We start from the raw sequence: 21,700 nt of genomic DNA on the forward strand, positions 1-21,700 counted from the left end.
TTTCAGCCTGAGGAAGCCGGTAATTGTCCACAGACAGCTTTCTGGGTCATGTGGCCAGCATGACTAAACTGCTTCTGGTGCAACGGGACACCATTACAGAAACCAGAGTGCACAGAAACGCTGTTTACCTTCCCACTGCAGCGACACCTATTTATCTACTTGACTGGCATGCTTTCGAACTACTAGGTTGGCAGGAACTGGGACAGAGCTATGGCAGCTCACCCCGTCGCGGGGATTCAAACTGTCAAACCTCCGATCAGCAAGCCAAAGAGGCTCAGTGGTGTAGACCACAAGTGCCACCCGCTTCCCATTTTTGGTCCAATGTAACTGTTCACAGCAATAGTTACTCAGTTTGATCAGTACCAAGTATGAGATTTACAGTAGCATTAGATTGACAGGAAGAGAGGGCAATTGAGCAGGATAGGGACACTAGAGGAGTGGGGGGGCACTTTCCTACTATGTAATTTTTTCTGATTAAAGGTCAGGAAAAGTTTGCTATAAGCTCTGATGGGAAAAAGTCAGGTATTTCTATCTTTTGCCCAATGGGGCTAATGGCAGCTATGGTTTTTTACCACAGGAGTGGCACAGAGGAAAGGTTTAAGGATGGCCTGAGAGCAGTCTGAGGTGATCCAGGAGCTGGGAACCAGAAGTCACAGGACAAGCTACTAGGCAGGAACCAAAGAGTAAAGATAAGTTATGAGCAAAGGGCAGAAGAGGAGGATCAAGGGGCAAGCCAGATGTCAGGACTTGAAAAGCAAAGCAGAACCAGGGGATGAAGCAGGAGACAAGACCCAAGAAAACACAAAAATACAGGGGCACACCAGAGCTAAAGAATAATGTGTTGTGCAAGCAAGGCTCATCTGGAACAAGAAGGTATCTGAAGAAGTGTGCATGCACACGAAAGCTCATACCAAGAACAAACTTAGTTGGTCTCTAAGGTGCTACTGGAAGGATTTTTTTTACTTTTTATTTTCTTTTGTAGAAGGCCTTTATTCTCCTTCATGGCCAGAGAATGCAATAGACAGCCTGGTTAGGTGGAGGCAATGTGATGACTTATTCACAGAGAAGGTGGGCACCTGTAGTTCAGTTGGATTCGATCAGCAGTTCCTGACAGTCCCCCAAGTATTTCTCCCATGACATACCTTTCCTGTACCTATATCTGTATCTATTTATTTCTAAAGCACACACACACACACACACGAATTTGAGAGATCTAGTTATGGATCTGCCATATGACATGCAGCTTGGCTCCAACACAACTAATCTACTGGATCTTAAAGACAGTTAAGCTCAGTGTTTGCAGAAGATGGAACTGTTTACATTCCACATAGAAAAAGGTGTTATTCGGCTTTCTTGTTTCAGGTGACCTGGGAAGCAGAAGATAAATATAATTTCCAACCATTTGCCTCCCTTTGCAAGGACACTGTGTCCTGCTGAAATCAGCAGGGATTTTTTTTTATTGTAGGATGAGTGTACAGAGCATAGGAAAGAGTGTAAAGAGAATAGGAAAAGAAATGAATTTCAGGACAGGTAAAAGGAAGGTGTGGTTTGACTCAACCTCCAGAAGGGTTTCTCTGATAATAAACGTGTGAGAGAGAGTTGTTGGATTTCCTGCCAAGGCTTTTATGCTTAATGTGGCTGCCTGCCGACCACTTACTAATTGAAGTAACCAACTAATTTGAAAGAAAACAACTGCAGAACTCTCCACTGAAATAGCATGCAACATCAGCGTGTGCCAGAGTTGAACAGAGGGTAAGAGGGTAAGAGTTCAATTAGCTATAATCATAATAATTTCTTCAAATAAGCAGCTTTATTCATCCCATGTGCTCCTGCTCTTCCATGCAATTACTGAAAAGTTTGTTAACAACGGCATGTGGTTTTGGGGTGTGTGTTTTTTTAGAATGCATATGCTCATTTTTTTCATCTTAGAATATTGGAACAGAAACCTAGTGATCCAAGTCCTGAACATTCTCTCCAACATTATTTGTACAAAATATTTGTTGATAATTTATGTCCCTCACTGGCAACTAATTTTAAACTGTGACCATATTTGGAATGGGGGTGGGGGTGGGAGGCTGAAGGAACATTCCTTCCAGCCACTGATATGCTAGAGTTAGATGCGAATGACACTTCATCTCCCTTCACCTAATGTGAGCAAAAAGTTTTGACAGACCCCTTGCTTTATATACTTCAGCTACTCAATCTCCTGGCAAATGGCTCTTCAGCCACCTCCATCCCACTGTGAGCAATAATAGAGGCTTTGGAAGAGTTGTCCCCTACCATTATGCATCTCAGCTAGAGGTAGAATCTTCTGAAAATCTCAACATTGGATTCATCTGCACAGATTTTTTTTTCTAATTCCCATCTTGCTCCTTGATCTTAATCTTTTTATTATTTTTTACTGGTTCCACTAAAATATGAGCAATTATTGCACATTATAGATGATGCTATATGCATTATTGTAGATATGGTATGCATATTCTACACATTTCCTAAAGTAACCAGCAGATTAGCAGAACATAAAACAATGCATATAACTGTATAAAATACTTATGGATTAATTATTATATAATCATGCTGTGAAAATATAGTACCACCTGGTGCTGGACTTTTTGTACATATTATACATAAAAATGTGTGTGTGGTTTTGCATGCAACTTCAAATAAGTTTAGTCAAAACAAAAATGCACGAGCAACTAGGGCATAAGCAGGTGCTCGATGTGAGAGGTGGTCTGTTGCAGATAAAGAAGAAGAAGAACAGTTTCGATTTGATATCCCGCTTTATCACTACCCTAAGGAGTCTCAAAGCGGCTAACATTCTCCTTTCCCTTCCTCCCCCACAACAAACACTCTGTGAGGTGAGTGGGGCTGAGAGACTTCAAAGAAGTGTGACTAGTCCAAGGTCACCAAGCAGCTGCATGTGGAGGACGGGAGACTCGAACCCGGTTCACCAGATTACGTGTCTACCACTCTTCACCACTATGCCACGCTGGCTCTCAATGAATATGCTCAATCAAGTCAGTTTGAGACAATGCTGTGTATCAATCCATCCAAAGCAGATCCCACCTCCATCCCTAGCCTCAGCTATTTACTCCAAGATGAAGACGACAAACTCTTTATCCCCAGCTGCAACTCTGAGCAATAACAGAGGCATTGGCGGAGTCCTTCCTTTGTGCACTTCAAGTTGCTAACTTCCACATTCAAGACAAAATAAGGAAAATGGGAATGAGCAGCTGAAGTACTTTGTATTTAGCTCAAAAATGTTTTCTGCAACACTGTCACCTTGCATTTTCTAGCATTCCATTCTTTCCTGGAGTAGATTTACGATAACCAGAAGATCTGTCAGTCACAAACAGTGGATGGAAATAATTGCTCTGTTAAGTTGCCTCCAGACTGTCACTATTTTATGGGAGGGGTTCCGTTACTGCAAATTTAGGTTAGGGCAATTAAAGTAGATTAAAGTGTTCTGTCTTCCCAGCACAGCAAATCCACTTCAAAAAAGTAACAGACATTTTGCAGTGAGGAAAGTGACAGGAAAATGCACTGCAGAGTGTGGAAAGAATGAATGATTAATTAACGTGAAGGGATGTAAACACCTTGCAAGTAAATCAGAATGAATGCTCAATAAAGATTGAGCATAGGCCTTTATAAGCTTTGTGCAAGCAGATCAGGATGAATGCTCAATAAACAGGGCATCTGGAAGAGTCTTTATAGTTTGGAAGACAGGGGTGGAAACTTGTAATGACAAGGGTTTACTCATCACTAAGTCTATTATGAACCAAGCAGAGAAGTTCAGGTCCAGCTCATAATTCATTTGCCACCAACCAGTCCTGTTCCCTCAGGTGTGGACAACCATGGATGGTCAGGGCTGATTAGAAACAGCAGCATGCCAAGGAGAGTCGTCTGCCTTTGGATGTATAGAAATTATAGCTCCAGTTCCTAGACAAATTCATTTCCCCAGCCCTCCCTGCTTCCACTCTCCACAAGATCAACTTTATTAGAGTAGCAGGGGTTTGATAGTAAGATTTCCCAAGTGCCTCAGTTTTTCAGGCTGCCATGCATAGCTCTCATGAAAGCTACCGATTCCTCCCCCCACCCCCCACCCCAAAATGTTATTTATTTTATTATTAACTATGAAAGCTTATGTCCTCCCTAGTTTTAAAAGAAACTTGGGGTGGCTAACAAATCAAAACATTTCATAATAATATGAAAATATAACAAGACTCCCAATCAGAGAATCAGCATGACTGACAAAAGGAAAACAAAAAACACCCTAAGCCACAACAATAATTTTCAAAACAGCCATCAGAACAACAACATGAGGAAAGAAAACTCCAGGAAGTTACCTGAGGAGGCTTAGCAAAACAAAACTCATTATGATGTGAACTTGGGGAGTTTTCCCATCACTGCTCACAGTAGCTATGCAGTTTGATGTGTTACCTTTTTATGCCTTTTGTTTAGAACCTATCAAGACAAACAGCTCATTCATTTCAGACTGCAGGTGGGCATGATTGAACGCATACTCTTATTTATTTTTTAAAACCTACTCTTCACATAGAAAACTAGATGTCACGGAGAAAGTGTTCTGGCTCCCACTTTATTCATTATAAGTCTTGATGGATTTTTTTTCTGTCTCCATAGGAGAACATTTAAAGTTGCAGTCCCATACTTTTAGTCTGAAGTGGCAAACATTGTTAAGGAACAATGACTATCTCGGTAGACAAGGAATAAATGAAAGATACTGGTTGTGTTTAGAATAATTGTGTGATGATATAAATACGTTTGGAGATGGAGTTAAGAAAGGTTTAAATTGTTGGTAGTAAGAAAATGACAGATGAGAATGTTTTCTTTTTTGTATTTAAAACAGGAAGGTCTCTGTTAGAAACCTTCTACCTTTTTTACTTCCCCCCTCCTTCACTTTCTTTACTCTCCCTTCTCTCTTCTTCTTACTCATCTTTTGTCCTTTATTCTCACTCTTTTCTATTCTCGGGTGATAATTTGTTATATTCTGTACTCAATTTATTAGTTCTATTACCTGAATTGAATTTAATCTAGAAGTTAATTATTATATGTATCGGGAATGTAATATGTATTTTATCTAATGTATGTACCTTTAATATGCAATAAAAATTATAAAAAAGGAACATTGCTAAGAGCTCTTTGTCTAAAGATCTTCAAAGCAAAGACAAAGAAGAACTGGCTTAGATGGTCTAAGTTAGCCATTCTCAACCTTGGGCCTCTAGATGTTGTTGGACTAAAACTCCTGTCATCCCTATCCAGCAGGGCAAGTTGTCAGAGATTATGGGATTTGTAGTCAAAGAACATCTGGGGGATGGGACCCAAGATTGAGAAAGGCAGTTATGGCCTCACTTCATGAGCATTCCTACCTGAGATCCATATCAAAGATGTTCCCTGGTGAGGGCAAATAAACTTACAACCTGATGACCTCAACTTCTGCAGTGAGGTCTACAAATTGATACAGCCACGTGATGAGAATCTGGCCACGGGGATGCTAATCCCTATGGTGAATATAAGATCTAGCCAGCAATTTCTTTTCACTGATTTCTCTTGTCAAGGGATGCTCTAAATTGATGGAGCACTCTGTAAAGACCAGGCTTCAGAATACATTGAACTGTTCTCTGAGAGTGATTGAAAGCATCAGAAGTTCTTGTTATTTTGTTGTTGCTAACTGGTTTCCAAGGATGCACTATTTTGTGAGGTTTTTTTTATTTTATTCTTTTAATAGTTATTTTGGTTTGCAAGAAGATACTCAAGTATGCTCTAGGGAGTGACAGAAGAGGAAACAAATGACTTCTAATAATCTTAAATCACATTTATTTTTCATGTTTCTGGATGCTATGCATGTTCTGCTACTAAGCTGGAGCCATGCCACTAACTCACTGCAGGCTTCTGTGTAGCAAAATATATAAAGCATTTGGGTCAATTTATGCTCCTTGGGAATAGAGAACCTCCTTTGGAAGCTATCACCACAGCAGAACATTGTTTTCTGAACAAAACCCCTACACTTTTAAATAGTAGTAGCTGTGTTAGTTAGGTGGGCAAGTATTTAATGACTCTGCTTATCAAAATAGTTTGCTGAGGAACTGCTCTATAACTTCGGTGGAATCTTTCATGTCACTGGGATTTTGGACATCATTATGTGATGCACACCTCATTCATACTGGCCTGACTGCCATGCCACATCAACAGAGAATCCATCCTGGATACATGAAGCAATTTCTGAGGCTGTTTGATACAGAGGATAGGAAATGGTGGTTGTGTTCATCTTCTCTGTCACTATTGGCTTGTGTTATATTCTTTGGTTTGTTTTAAATCATTTTCATTGCCTTTTAGTATTGATTATATGGTTGTGACACGCCCTGGAATCTTGTGGTGAAGGCTGGGTGAGAAACCTCTGAAATAAATAAATACTGATCACTTTGTGAAGCCCATGATAAGCTTCTGAAATCCTCAGGGATCTTTAAAACACAATTGGTAACCATTGGACTAATGGGAAGTGGGGGGAAACCTACTCATGTTGCTGTTGTTGAAAGAAACCTAAGTTACTCCTTCTTCTTTTCAAGTTGTCTAGTATTTGGGGATAGTAGATCTCACACCGCTCTGAGACTGGGGTGCCATGTAACACTCGAATCAATGAAATTGATAAAGGGCAGGGTATAAAATCAGACTGATAAAGTTAATAAATATGTGCTTTGGTCACATGATTCTGGCAGTGGTTTGATGCAAAAGCATTAAGCGATAAGAATATTGTTGGTTGTTTCAAAAAAATGAGCATCAAGAAGATCCAAAAGTATTTGGTGTTGAAATACTGTAAGAATGCGGATAGCACAGGAAAAACATTCTGCTCACTTACATAGGTGGCTATGAGCATCGAAAAGCCACTGAGTGGCCTGGCTCAAAGGAAGAGATACACATTCAATGAAAGGAAATAATTGCTTAGCATTTTGAAAGTCAGCCTAAATTTGCATCATTGCTTTCAGCTCTGATGATATATATGGCGATTTGTCTTATTTATTGCAGCATATTATCTTGGCTAATACTTTTCCTTCTTCGAAAGGTATGATGTCCTTTCAAATTTCTTTTCAGTGCTTGTGGTCACTCTTGCATGAAAATGCCATTTGTTCTTCCCATATTAAGCCTTGTGCTTTCATGTAGATTGTGGCTCTGAAAATTTCCTATTACGGTAAATTAATTTCACTTCATTAAGTGGATGGGTCACAGGCAGAGGAATAATAGTATTTAGTGGGAAAGAACATTGGCAAGATGAATGATGGGGAAACAGGCAGCCACTGCCACTCTAATACTGAGAAGCGGCTTTTTGTGTTAACAGTCTTTTGTTTGGAAGTTCTGTGGTATGGACTTCTGTATTAGAGTAGTACTCTGAGGCTGAAATTCTGTATTTCTGAATGGGGTTTAGTGTGGAGCAGACACATAGGGTTCCATTGTTATTCCAGTCGTCTTCCTCATTCGATGCTGTAAAGTGGATTTCTTCCCAGGTAACGGAACTTCCCATGCCTCTCCACCCCCATATGTCTCCTGATCTCCCAATCCTCTGAGGCAGACTTAAGTGTGCATGTGGGGGAAACTGATGGAATTATTTCTAAACCACCAGGAGGTGCCTGGTACTGGACAAATATTGACATGAACATGAGGATGAATGAGTTGCCCAGAGAGGACAGTGCAATAGGAGAAAAGGTAAAATGGAGAATTGGGCCTTTCTCTACCCACAGAAAGAGAAAGGAAGATAAAATCATAAGGACAAGGCAAGGCAAGAAGAGAGAGAACTGGCAACAGAAGAGCCAGGACCTATAGAGCTACTTTGGGTACGTCCAAAAGCTTGAGCATGCCCAGTAGGATGTTTAGTCTCTTGTGGTGGTTAGATGAAACGTTTTGAGTTAAGCAGCTAGATGATCACTGCCAATTTTGGAGACTGAGATTGTGAACAACAAAAGAAAATTTATTTAAGGTAGTGAACATAGATAGGATTATTATTAATTTTATTACAATATATTTGCAGAAACAACAAAAAGAAATGGTCTCTTTGGCAGGATTTAGATAAACATTTACAACTTTAGTTACAGAGATCAAGAAGTATAACAATGTGATAGCATAGTATTGTATACAAACAGCAGAATGCATCATTGGATGTATTAAACCAGAAATGGTAGTTGAGGGAAGTCAATGGGGGGTGGAAAATGTATGTTTAGTAATTATATTTGATATTTGTTCTGAGGAATTTTCTAAATAAAAATCATTTTAAAAGTATTATTAATTTTATTATTGTTAGGAAGCATTGGACTCCAAGGAGCTGCCAACCTCTTTGTTCAGTTCGCCATATTATATATTTGTTCATATTTGTTAATCTGGTGATCATTGGGACTTATAGTTAGGACTCAGATGGGCTTTGGATTATGTCAGAACTATCACGTAGTATCCATGGGAGCTCTCCCAGGTTCTGAAGGACCAGCTGCCTATGATTGGCTTCCTGCTCCTTATTGCTGCATCCTGCTGCTGATTGCCTCTCCTTTTTGATCAGTTCTCCTATACCAGCACTCCACAGGCTTTCCAGCCCATTTAGAACAGGAAACTATATAATCAATATAAGGCAGATCTGAATCATTGCTGCACATTATTTGAGTAGTTTGCCTAATTGTGCAACAACTTCTGTCTTCAGTCACTATTTTTCTCCATGAACCCAGTGATAATTTCAGACCTCCTATTCAGGAGGCCGTTTATCCACAACAATGCTTAGGACACTTATCCACAACAACAAATGTGTGGTTTTTGCATCGAGGGAAGTAAAATCACAAATATTCATGGCACCGCTGCCAGTGAGCAGAATTAATTTACATGTCACCAGTGCCAAAAAGCTAAATGCATGGCCAAAACCAGTTCTAGAATTTGAAAATTTTAAGCACTATTATCATCATCTCAGTAGAAATATTTGTAATTAGGGTTTGGTTTTGGTTCACGTGAATGCCTTCTCGCACAACTAGGCATCAAATGCTTGTTTCACGCTGTAATCCTGTGCCCATTTCCCCAAAAGTAAGCCACATTTAATTCAGTGGGACTTCTGAATAGACGCAAGCAGGGTTGCAGGGTCAAAAGCCTCATTTTGATGCTGCTCTGCATATGCCCAAATTACTGTGCATAATACAAGAAAGTGGAGAATCAGGCCATATGTGCATATTGAGTGAGCGACATCATTTTCCACGCAAGTCCCTAATTTAAGTAGTCATCAAATGCAGCTGAACTCACGGGAGCCAAGATGGAAATTAGTTGACATGATAAATGCAAAAAGTGTAATATTTCAATTTACTTGTTAGTGTAACTGTTCATAATAGTGCATTTACCCTAGTTAGCTACTACAGAGGAACCAAAACATGAGGCAAAATTCTCTCCCAGATCCACATAGTGGGCTCTGTGTGAGGCTGATATTTTCCTTCCTGTCTATTTTCTTCTTCTTCCCAAGATGTGAAGTGTAAAGTGGAGAGAATTGCATTGCATTATTGCCGCTTTGCAAATACAGCAAATGTTATTTGCTGTATTGGCCATTTGGCTTTTTGGCCTGAGGTTGGAGCACTGAAATAATAAAGGGAGACTTAAATGAAGAAAATGTTGGGGAAACATTTTGGCTTGCTAGCTAGGTGGGAAATTCAGAAATGTGTTGTATAATTTAAAAAAGTATTTTGGACCACTGAAATGGATCAGTCATTGTCAGTTGCAGTAGAATGTACTGTAATTCAGTCTGTATTTCTACAACCTATCTTTTTGTAACCATACATAACCTGCAGCTGAGACTTACTGAGGATTTTAGTTTTAAGTGAGCAAAATGAAAATAGTGTAATGGGGGGGCCGGAATCCAGCACAATGGTATTGCACATATTGGCAGAGTTTGTTTTTTAAAAAAAGAATTTATTGGATTTTAATAACAAACATACACAAAATACAAATACAAACGCTACAAAAACTACAAAACAAAATACACGCAAACAAAACACTTATTTATCCATCCTTATCCTCTTTATAATCCTAAATTTGGGACTTCCTCACATCCTCTCTTCTGCGTTCATTTCTAATCTTCTTTAGTAACTTTGTAACATTGTAAAATCGACTTTTTTATGCCTAATCTTAATCTTACAATTATAATCTACATATCTTAAATCTTATTCTTATCAAACGAAACATCAAATTCAACATCTCAACTTCTTTTATCCTCTCTTAACTAAACTTTATTATACTGTAGCCTATATTTCTTCTGGTTCCAATTTCAAATATTTTTAAAAAATCACATCTTATCAATTACCTAAATGTTTCTTCCAGTCACATACACCGTTTTCCCTCTGGTTTCAGAGTTCCGTGGTCAGCCTTTATAATATCCCCTTTAAATATTCCTCTTTCACCCCACCCCCCTCCTATCCATCACAACCCTTCCCATTACCTTTCCCATCCCCCACAAGTCCCCCCCCAAAAATTCACCATTTCCAGCTTCTTCTTCTTCTGTTATTTCCTTCATGTTCAGTTTTAATCTTGGTGTTCTTCGTTGTAGCTTCCTCTCTTCCAGATTGTAGCTTTCTTCTTGATAAGTAGTTGCTCTGACATCGTCATAAAGTAACTCTTCTCCACTCTCAGATACATATTGCATTTTCCATGATTGTTGTTCTCGAACCCTTGGGCTCACACCCCAAGGGTTCATTGTACTGTCCAGACTGTGGGCTCCCCGCCTCTCATGCCAAGGGAGCCTTTCTTGTTTTCCAACTTGTGTATCCTCCTCTTCAGAAAATTCCTCTGGATCTATATTGGCAGAGTTTGAGACCTAACACTTTGCACGTTCAGGGGATGGCTTGTCTGCATTCATTGTTTCCCACAATAAATAAATAAGTTTGTGTCACATCCCTCCTTCAAGGAACTCAGAACATCATGTATGCGGTTCTCACTTTTATTCTCATAGCAATCCTGTAAAGTAGGTGAGGCTGAGAGATTACTGTGCCCAGCACAAAGAAATTCTCAGGTTACAGCAAAGCATGTTGCAATGAAGGAGAAACACCTACTCCCCCTTGGAAATATAAAAGCTTTCATTTTTTGGACCTGCCTCTGGAACTAATTGGAACACACAGATTGCCTGTAAGGCAGAGGGCAAGAGTGCAGAAAAATGTGACATCCTTTTTTTTTTTTTAAGCAAATCTAGAGTTGAACTTTGGGTGATGCACCAGATATAAAGTTTATCAAACTATTGCCCACTTGTAGGGCACATTGTTTCCCCCATAGGAGTGGGGATTGGACAGATCTGAATTACTCTATTTTGTATATAATTTTAGTGCTAGGGTTGCCTTGACTCTTTTAGCCCATGGTGCCTTTCTACAGCCTTATATATTTTTTGCAATGGGCACAGTCTAACCTAATTAAATCTACAGATCACCTCTTCCATTTCATCTTCAGTCTCTTACAAGCTGTCAATTTGCCTTTTCATCATGCACAGCAATTCTCTCTCTCTCTCTCTCTCTCTCTCTCTCTCTCTCTCTCACACACACACACACACACCCTTTCTTAAGATCTACACTGAAGAAGAGTTCTGGTGAACTTGAAAGCTTGCTAGCTGCCTTTTTATTTCCATTTAGATTATATTAGTTCCTCTTGCATATGAATCAGTAAACAACCAACTCTACTACTAGGAATATACAGCACAGCTGTGTGAAAAACCAGTCTTACAGTGCAATCCTATCCATGTCTACTCAAGATGAAGCCCTGTTGAATTCAATGGCGCTAACTCCCAGGTATGTAGAGTTAGGATTGCAGCCTAACTCAGGTATACTTAGTTTCCAGGGGGGGGGAATCCAACCACAATTAAATACTGTATGTAGGGCCAGGTTCAGGCTTAAACAAATTAAAGAGCTAGTAACTGACCTAAAAAGCAAATCCATGGGAAGGTATGGTGGTGGTCAACTTTCACCTCTCTCTCCTATGGAAGATTTTGTGTAGTGGCTATTGGATCAGTTCTGTGTGTCCAACTGTGATCCTGCAGACCAAAAGGACACAGGACTGTTTGGTTCAGCAGTGGTAATGGCAGGAATATGATGTCTCTTGTTACACTAAGGAGGTGTATGCAGGGGCGGATCTACTATGAAACTAAGTTTAAGCTTAAGGGCCCCTAATCTAGAAAGGCCTTGGAAGGGACTTTAGTTCACATTGCTCTGAAAAAAATTGGTCTAGTAGACACAATTTGAGTTGCATGACTCAAATTGATTAATTTTTCGTTAACATGCTAAATTCCTAAATGTTTACCATTATGGAGCACTAATATGGATGGGTATATTCATAGTGTTGTGCAGTAGTAATTCAGGATTGGAGGTTTAATTTGAACTTTATCGCTGAAGAATCTAATCTTCTGTGGGCCAGACTGTTCTGAGGTGCCGTTGGGGGTTGAGGAGCTGGTCAGATAACCCAATATGTAAGCACGATATAAAAATAATTGTTTCCCCAGAAGTACTTTATGGCAACCTTATTAATTCTTGGTTTCTGGTTTCAAGAATTGGCACTAAACATCTGGAAAATAAGCTGAACCAAAAAAGGCTTTTCTTTTCCCTAGCCTCTAATGAAAAAACAAGGGCTGAGTTGTAAAGTCCTTATCTGAATGGTAAAAGATTGTCACTTTAGCCCTTGTTGCCTTAATATTTTTTAAAACACCTTAATCTTTTAAAAACAGTTTAGTTTGGGATCAAGAAACAGCATTGAGGCTGACAACCTTCCTGCCAAGTTCTGGGACGATGCAATTTGGAATGGCTGAGATATTAAACCCAGAATGTCTGAGTTTCTAATAGAAATGTCAACTCGATATTAGCTCCAGGAGTGCTACTGCAATTTGGAATGGCTTAAATGTACTTTTTGGAATCCAGCGGTGCCCCTCAGGCTTGTGGAGCTGCAGGAGTATTTCTGCAATGTGCCTTGTTATTCGGTGGCCTACCTGTTTGTGTGGCATTTATCTCTTAGGGGTTAACCACTTACATAAAATATATATGACTTGTCTGTAGTTTTAGATCCTTTTTTTTAAAGATGACTTTGCAAAGAGAGTGGGTGCATGTGAAAGTACATATAGAGTTTTCTCAGCTGCAATTTATATTTAGAGAAAGTGTTTGAATTTGTCTTTAACCTTTATGTGTTATACAGCTTATGTGCATTCTGCAGAAAGAAAGAGATAAACATAGTATGCTTTAATTGCTTTTTAACTGGATTAATAGGATTGGAGTACTGTGCAATTTTATTGAGGGACAAACTTAACACCGTTTGGAGTTGGGTGTTCAGTGTGAATTGCTCACAGAAAGAACACATTGATGGTGCCACATCTGTCCAGGAGGCAAACTGGTAAAATATCTGATTGTTCTCCTTTCACACATTTACATATTCCTCAAAACATCATGTGATAACCATCAGGGGGATATATTCAAATGCAGTTGAAGCACCATAGATACTGCTTTCATCACCTCATGTGATCTTAGTCACACACTGTTTTGTAATGGAATCATTTCACATATCCAATTGTGAGAAGTCAGGTGATATACATAGTTGCCCGAAACGGCTCTTAAAACTGCAATTCTAAATGTTCTTAGAAGAACACAATTGGATGTCCTTCTCAACAGACATGATAAGGCTTGTGGTGTTAGTCTGCCTATTTATTGCTTGAAGCTTGGGGGAGGCCTAGAGGACTATTTATATATTAGATGTTCATTTATCCCAGAATATTCCCCGCCCCCCAGCTAGCTTCCTTCACACACTGAAGCCAAATATCCCCAAGATAGAAACATTTAGTAGAACAGGTTGCTAGAGACAAAGTAGGGGCATTGGTCAAAAGTTGGTGGGAATGCTTTGCTTCTGGATGTGGTGCCTTTGAACCAAAGTATTACTATTCCTTCAGCAATCTCATTCGGAGAAGGTCATTCCATAAATCTCACCACATCAGGAATATTCATTTCTCTGGTTATTGTAGGTTATACAACAATGGCTACAATGTATGTTCCTTGTATTTTGCTTCTCTCCGCCCCCGCCCCCCCCGCACTGTGTGTGTGTGTGTGTCTGTGTGGTACATTTGCAGCAGGACCACCACACACCTGCATGTGCCCCAGCTGCTGCAACAAACCATGTCTCTCCCATATCAGTCTCTACAGCCACAGCAGGCTCTGTAACCTTCCAATAGTTTGGCTTCCCCTCTGCAAAGGTGCACTCCTCCCTTTCTCCTGAGACAGACAGATACCAGCAACAATATAAAACTTCATAATCCTGTTCTGCCCTCACTGTGATCTTTTCCCCTCTTCACCAAAACTGGCACCCTGCTTTCTCCTCAGCTGTGCCTTCTTTTCAGATCTATGTCATTTCCCATGTTTCCTTTTATTCTGGCAGCTGCTACCACCACTTCAGGTATGTGTGGCTTGTTCATAGCACTTTGCTGCCATTAGACCATCTCTCTGCTTCATACCATGTGCCTAGGGAAACTTTTAATGTATGCGGTGCTAAAACTGACACAAATATATAATACCCTTTCAGTTAGCTTTTGTCCAATTTGAGTCCCCAGCTGTTTTGGGACTACAACCCCAATTATTTTGAGCCAGCGTGGCTGGTTTTCAGGGGTGATGGGAGTTGTCGTCAAATGTTGGCAGACTAAAATTGTGAAAGGCTCTTTAGATACTCTCCCAGCTGTATATGAGCCAGTTCTTCTGCGAGCAGCTCATGTATGTTTCGCAGAGCGTTTAAATGCTCACCCTCATGGGTGGTGAGAGTAGGACTGCTTTAAGAGATGATCTGGAAGGAACCAAAATAAAATATATTAGAAGTGTGTAGGACAGCAGAGAAGAGGAATGTGAGAGAATGAGGAAGATGAACTAAGATGGTGTATACTTGTACCAAAGTATAATGAAGTATTTGTTGTTATCGTACAATGGTTTCCACAATTGCTTCATAACACAAGGATTATGGATGAGGCCCAATTGCATGGGGTGTTTCCACTGGAAGAACCAGCGTGGGAGCCACATACAGAGAAGCAGCTCTCCTACAGCCACAGCGAGGATAATTTCTAAAGGCACCACAGTGTCCTTTATTTTCTTAATTAGAGCCATCATTAAGTTTGATTAATAGTTTTTTTCTGCTACTTTCCATTGTAAAGCTCCGCATTAGCTGACAAAAGAATGAGCATATTGATTTGATTGCAACAGCACAACCGAGAGACTTGTGAATGCTAAAATGCACAATTTCTTAAAGGAATGATCTGCAGCATCTTTCTTCGTGATGTTTGTAAGAGATCTGTTTCCCAGTATTGGAACTGTAGTCAACACCACTGGCAAAGGCTTGATGGAATGCACCAAAGTGTTTTGCCACTGTGTTTATGCTAAGGTCACAACCCATCCAAAACTAAGCACATTTAAGTACTACTGATTTCAGGAGGTGATGGAATGCCACCCTCTCCTCCCTCTATAGTCATAAAGTGTCACAGTGCAGGATAAGCAGTGTGGGGATTTGGGTGGGCCCAAGAATTGCCTGGCTGCAAGATAGGTCAGGCAGATTGATAGTGACTTGCTTAAGCTCACTCTGCATCCAAATCCAAAATCAATTTGCTTCATCGCTTTGGCTCGCACTGGGGATAAGCAGGTGCTTATTGTTGCAGCTATGTGTCAGGTAAAATTGACACATTCCTTTCTAACTTTCATTTCAGAAATAAAATGCAGATGAACATGAGGGTGTGCACCACTAGTTAGGGTTTCTGATTACCGGTATATATTTATTTTATCATTTTTATTATTTTGGTGCGGTCTCCTACAGGAAATCTTTTTTTAATGTTTAATCTGCTGCAACAAGCAATCGTAATACATTTTGCTTGAACTGTGAAAATTAAAAGTCCCTTGATGTAGCTATTACAAATGGATTAAAAATTATTCTTTATCAATAAAGTCAGATGATACAATACAGTAAGCAGATACTGATTATTACTTTACTACCAATGCGGAGTGGTGATTTATCATTGGAACTGGCAGGCCTCCAGCCACTCTGAAGATGGGATTCCTTTCTAAACAGCTATTTCTAGAAGGCTTTCGTTTATATGCTTCATCCATGTTGATTTTCATGTTGAAAGCTAGGAAACAAACTGGATAAAGGAGCGCTCTGATAGCTCAGTTGATAGAGCAATCTCAGAGTTTCACAATGGGCAAAAGACTCCTGCATTGCAGGGGGCTTGACTTGGGACTCAGATAGATTGGTTAAGAAAAAGCGTTGTATTTGCGTTGTACATGGCGCTGTGGTGTGCCGTCTTTCCCTACCGGATTTCCCTGCATGAGTTTGCAACGTGTGTGTAGATCCAGCCTAGATGGCTCTTGTGGTCCCTTCCAACTCTATGATTCCGTGAAGAGATGGAAGAACTGGGCAGTTTCAAGAGGCGCTGGAAGCTGCACTAAGTGAGGGCTGCAGGTTGCCCACATGTGCTCTACCATATGTTGCCATTGCTGGCAGGCCTGCAAAGACTCCTTGGCAGACACATATCTGCAGAAAATATAAAGTTTGAAAAATACCGAGGGGTGCTCTTTGTACTGAGTGTTTTTAAAAGCTCTTGAACATATTACCTGCAACACCCCCCCCTTTCTGCTTTACTAGAGCAAAAGGCATGCAAATAAGCAGCTAGCAATCGGCCCTCATAATACTTCGTTATCAGTATGTCTTTAAAACCATGAGGCATGTTGCCAAGATCCCAAACATAAAGTCTAAGCTCCTAAGAGAATGTTAAGCAAGTGACTTTAAAGAAAGATGCAATTAACTTGTATCGATGACTGTGTAGCATGTAGTTGTTCAATAGTTAACATGCATATAAATAATCTACGACATATTGAGCTTTGTAAAAATGAAATCTCACTGAAAGCTCTTGGAATATATCCATGTACAGGAATTTGCCTTTATTTACTATTCCGTAAAGACAGGGATGAAATGGAATGTGTGCAAATGTGGAATGCCATCTGCATTAAAGGCAGCAATACTTGCTGGCTGGTTGATTTTTGTTTTGCTTTCATGCTAGCTGCAAACCTTTCAATGCTATTTAAGCTTAGGAGAATAAATTGTTTTAGTGCTAAGGCTCTGTGCTCTCCAATCCCTGCCAAAAACAAAAAAACCCACATACCTCTGACTTGGTACCACTCACAGAGCCCAACCAGGTATAAATATAATTTTTCAATTTCGCTCTAGTGAAATTTGTGTGGTCTCCGATGCATACTTCCAAATCATATGGCCAGCCTATCCCACTGTAAGGACAAATGTGTTAGTGCAGTAAGTATTGGGAATGAACTGTTAGTAACTGCAGAAAAGTAAATGTTTGAAGACCTCTGGTTTTTATTTTGCAATATTGCTTGTGTGGATCCTGCTGGCATTGAGTTGATACTTACTATCGACTGCTGTTCAATTTTTAAAAATAATAATTGTAATTTGCTGTATTTTAATTGTTGATGTGTTTTTTCTTTTATCTTTTTTGAAAACCACCCTGGGATCACAAAAGATTTGAAGGGTGGGGTGCAAGTCACAACAATTCAGTCGGCAGATCAGCCTGGCTGACAAGTATCTATTCCTCCCTTCAGCATAAATTTTGGTTGTCCCAGATTATACTAATAAGAGCAGAGTGGAATGTATGATAAATCATGGCAGCCCATCATGAGAGTAAATATCATTTTCATGGCAGGAGTTCCTGATCATTTAGATCAGGGGTCCCCAAACTAAGGCGTGGGGGCCGGATGTGGCCCAATCACCTTCTAAATCCGGCCCGCGGACAGTCTGGGAATCAGCGTGTTTTTACATGAGTAGAATGTGTCCTTTTATTTAAAATGCATCTCTGGGTTATTTGTGGGGCCTGCCTGGTGTTTTTACATGAGTAGAATGTGTGCTTTTACAGTATTTAAAATTAATCTCTGGGTTATTTGTGGGGCATAGGAATTCTATTAAAAATTCGTTCATACTTTTTTTCAAAATCTAGTCCAGCCCTACACAAGGTCTGAGGGACAGTGGACCGGCCCCCTGCTGAAAAAGTTTGCTGACCCCTGATTTAGATGGAGACACTAAATGTGGATGTGCCCAAACTGCTTTCAAAGGGATCGTAGTTTTCTAATGCAGTTGCATACATTTACTTGTGTCTTATTAACTAGTTATGCGGTTTATAGATTTTGAGAAAATGAAGTTTTATTTTAGTTGTGAAATACTATTTTATCTGTTGTGTTATATGTTCATTTATCTGCCTGGAAGCTGTGTGCAAGCCTCCTGAGAGTCTGTTATCACTGAAACTCTTTTCGGATTCCTTTGAAATGTCTCAGCTTTTCCACTTGAGCGTGAACCTCCAAATACTCTACATTTTCTATGGCAACTGCAACCCAGGCCTACTGCATAGACAATCTCTTCATCAGCCCTGGACTTCCACCACTATATATATATATCCAGTGTTGGTAAGAGGCAGCTGGTGCCCACAGTGTAACCTGAATAACAACATGCACCAGTGTCTTCTGTGGGATACGTAGAACTCCCATGAGAGAGATTTTGGGTTTATCAAAACCTGCTTTGCTTCTTTCAAGGGTCCTCAGAGATGTTGCTTGAGCAGAATTCTAGAATTTTGTCTTGGAATTCTGCCTTCTGTGACATTTGGTAGTAGCAACAATAACAATATTAAGAGCAGTGCTATTTTTCTAGAAAAAATAGGTGCTGGAACTCATAATGAATGCCTCTCCAGTTCTCTTATAATAACAACGGCACCCACCTGAAAGGTGCTGGAACCGAGTTCCAGCTGGAAAAAACACCCTGATTTTATTTTATTTTTTGTCTCTGATGGTGACATAAGAATAGCCCTACAAGAGCAGACCGACAACCCATTTAGTTCAGCATTTTGTTTTTACTTTGAGGTAATATTTAGTCATTATGAACAGCAGCCATTGATAGCCTTAACTTCCATGAATTTATCTAATCCCCCTTTAAAACCACCAAGGTTAGCAGCCATCACTATACAAATTTCATGTATATATTCTCTGTGTAGAAGTACATTTGTCTGTCCTGAAACTCCTACCTTTCAGCCCCATTGGATGAGCCAAGGTTCTAGTACTGTGAAGGGGGAAGAAAAACAACTCTGTGTCCCTTTCCTCCATAGTATGCATACTTAAACACTATTTCCATGTCCTCTTGTACTTCCCTTTTTCTGAACTGAAAGACGCTAAGTGTCGTAGCCTTTTCACACAGAGGACTTTTTCCAGGTCACTGATCATTTTGGTCACCCTCTTCTAACCTTTTCTATCTCCGCAATAACCATTTGGAGATGTGGCAACCAGACCTGTGTTTATTTATTATTAAATTTCTATCCTGCCCTTCCAAAGGAGCCCAGGGCAGCTGTACACTTCATCCAGAGTGTGGTCACGCCACACATTTGTATAAAGTCATTATGATTTTGGATGTTTGATTGTCAAACCCTGTTCTAATGATCTCCAACATTCACCTTTTGTATAGCGGCAGAATGTTGGGTTGACCTTTTCGTTGAGCTCTCCACCACAACCCCAGGATCCATTACTGCTCAGTCACTTCCAGCTCAGATCCCATCAATGTATATATGAAGATGGATTGTTTGTTTGTTTGGAACTTCACACTTGCTCACCCTGAACCAGATTTGCTATTTTGATGACCATTCTTCTAGTCTGGGGAGATGCTTTTTTCGAGCTGTTTAGTTTTGCCACCCTGAATAATTTGAGGTCATCAACAAACTTGGCTACCCATGCAATATCACATGCTAACTATTTTAGTGCACTTGTACATGGTGTCTCTCTTGGTGATTATACATCCTCTATCAGCCTCCTTTTCCAAAAAGCCCTCTGACCGGCTCTTAGGAGTGACTTTCCAGGACAGAGCAGAACCCCCTTCCAAAAGGTTCCTTCCAAGACGTTCTGTTTGCTGTTCTCTGGATTCAATCAATTACTTCTCATTATGAGGAATTATATTAATGGGGATCCTTTTAAAGGAAAAAAAAACCAATCTGTTCCCTAAAATCTGTTTGCAGTGCAACCAAAGAGAAATGCATCTATTTCAATGTGTTTCTTTTTGTACTAAATTTGCAGAAGTGATTTGTTTGGGTATTTTAAGGTGAAATAAATGAAAGCTGGAAAGTCTCCACTTTTCTAATGCACTGTCTTAAAAGCTGTGTTTCTTTTTTTGGAGGAAATGCTGCAGGCCATTAGTCCTGAATGAAGTCTAGAGCCTCGGGGAATTTTATGAGAAATGGACACACACACATACTCTAAAACATTTCCAGGAGGAAAAATCCATTTTTAAATCTCTTGAAACATATATTATACAGAATAGCACAGGGTGGATAACTAAGCTTTGCTTCTGCAACAATAGTCGCTGCTGTTCTGAAATACTTAGACACCCTTAGGTAAAAAAAAAAAAAAAAAAAAAGACATGTTCATGTGGTGTGCTTTTCTTTTGAAAAGATAGTGCTGTCCAGACTCATGCAAAGTTACAGAATAGTAAAATCTGCAGGGAATGAAAAGCTCTCTGGCTATGTCTTGTGCCACCATTAGCTGATGGGTTGCCAGCTGGGAGATCAGACGATCTTTGAAACCTGTATCCAATTTTGTGCACCCTTTTGCTGACTTCTGCTGTTGCTGGGAGCAGATCTTCCACCACCATAACACTGGTAGCAAAAAGGCTTCACAGTGACAGGCAAGAGAGTTTCCAAATATGTTTTCCCCCCAAAACCTCAGATTTAAACGACTGCCTCCCCACCCTTTCATATTCTTCAGAAAGGAAGAATATGAAAGGTAAGGTGGATGTCACAAAAGAGAATAAGAGAAAAGCAAGATAATGTAGATGAATCAAGAACAGGACAGGATCATCACAATATTGGAGAGGGAACATTGTCTGCAACCCATATTCCTCCTCTTAACTTACTTTCCACTTCCAGGAAATCTCGTTGATGGGTAAAAGTGGACTTGCTTACGGTGCTGATATTTCATTAGCAGTGCTTATCACTTCAGTGTGCTTTACCGATGGCCTATCATTAGTAATAATTGGGCAGGAGAATTTGCTCAACCAATATTTGGTTGAACACATTGGGATGTGGGGGGGGGGCACTAGGATATATTTGGACAAGCTTCCCTTCAGGGAAATTGGGACACGGCCTGGGGAAATCGGTGCAACTTGCACAACACACTGTGTGAAATCACTTACTAGTACTCCTCCACCATTGGATATATGAAATACTAACAAGTCAGCTTCTTTCTGAAGCCCTTTGCCCCCTCCCCTGCATCACATTGCCGTTTTGCATCCATCAATTTAGCCTGACACATCATGTACACCGTTTCAGCCTTCTTTCTGAAGCCAGAAAAGACCTATTCATTGCATTGATCCCATACTTGGTCAGTGTCCTAGTTAGATGAATAAAGGAAGCCCTAAGGAACACTGTCACAGGATTTATATACACCAAAGAGAATTAAACCAGATCCTTCTGGATTTTCCTATACTGAATAAATGATCTTTGATGCTGCAGTGCTGTGTCCTTGTGAGCTGCCCAACTGGAAGTAGCCATATAATTCACAATGAAGTATGTAGCTCTTTAGATGACTGCCAATTATATAACTATTGTATGATAGCAAAAAGTGAAAGAAAATACCTATTGTAAGCTCTTTGTAGCACA

At 40.0% G+C, this 21,700-nt stretch overlaps 1 protein-coding gene across 4 annotated transcripts in view; it reads left to right on the top strand.

The window, feature by feature from the left end:
* Positions 1 to 21,700, top strand: part of GRID1 (glutamate ionotropic receptor delta type subunit 1) — a 668,524-nt gene that overhangs the window by 503,987 nt on the left and 142,837 nt on the right. The window lies entirely within an intron of this gene.

This window comes from Lacerta agilis, chromosome 5 (genome assembly GCF_009819535.1).
Source record: "Lacerta agilis isolate rLacAgi1 chromosome 5, rLacAgi1.pri, whole genome shotgun sequence".
NCBI lineage: Eukaryota > Metazoa > Chordata > Lepidosauria > Squamata > Lacertidae > Lacerta > Lacerta agilis.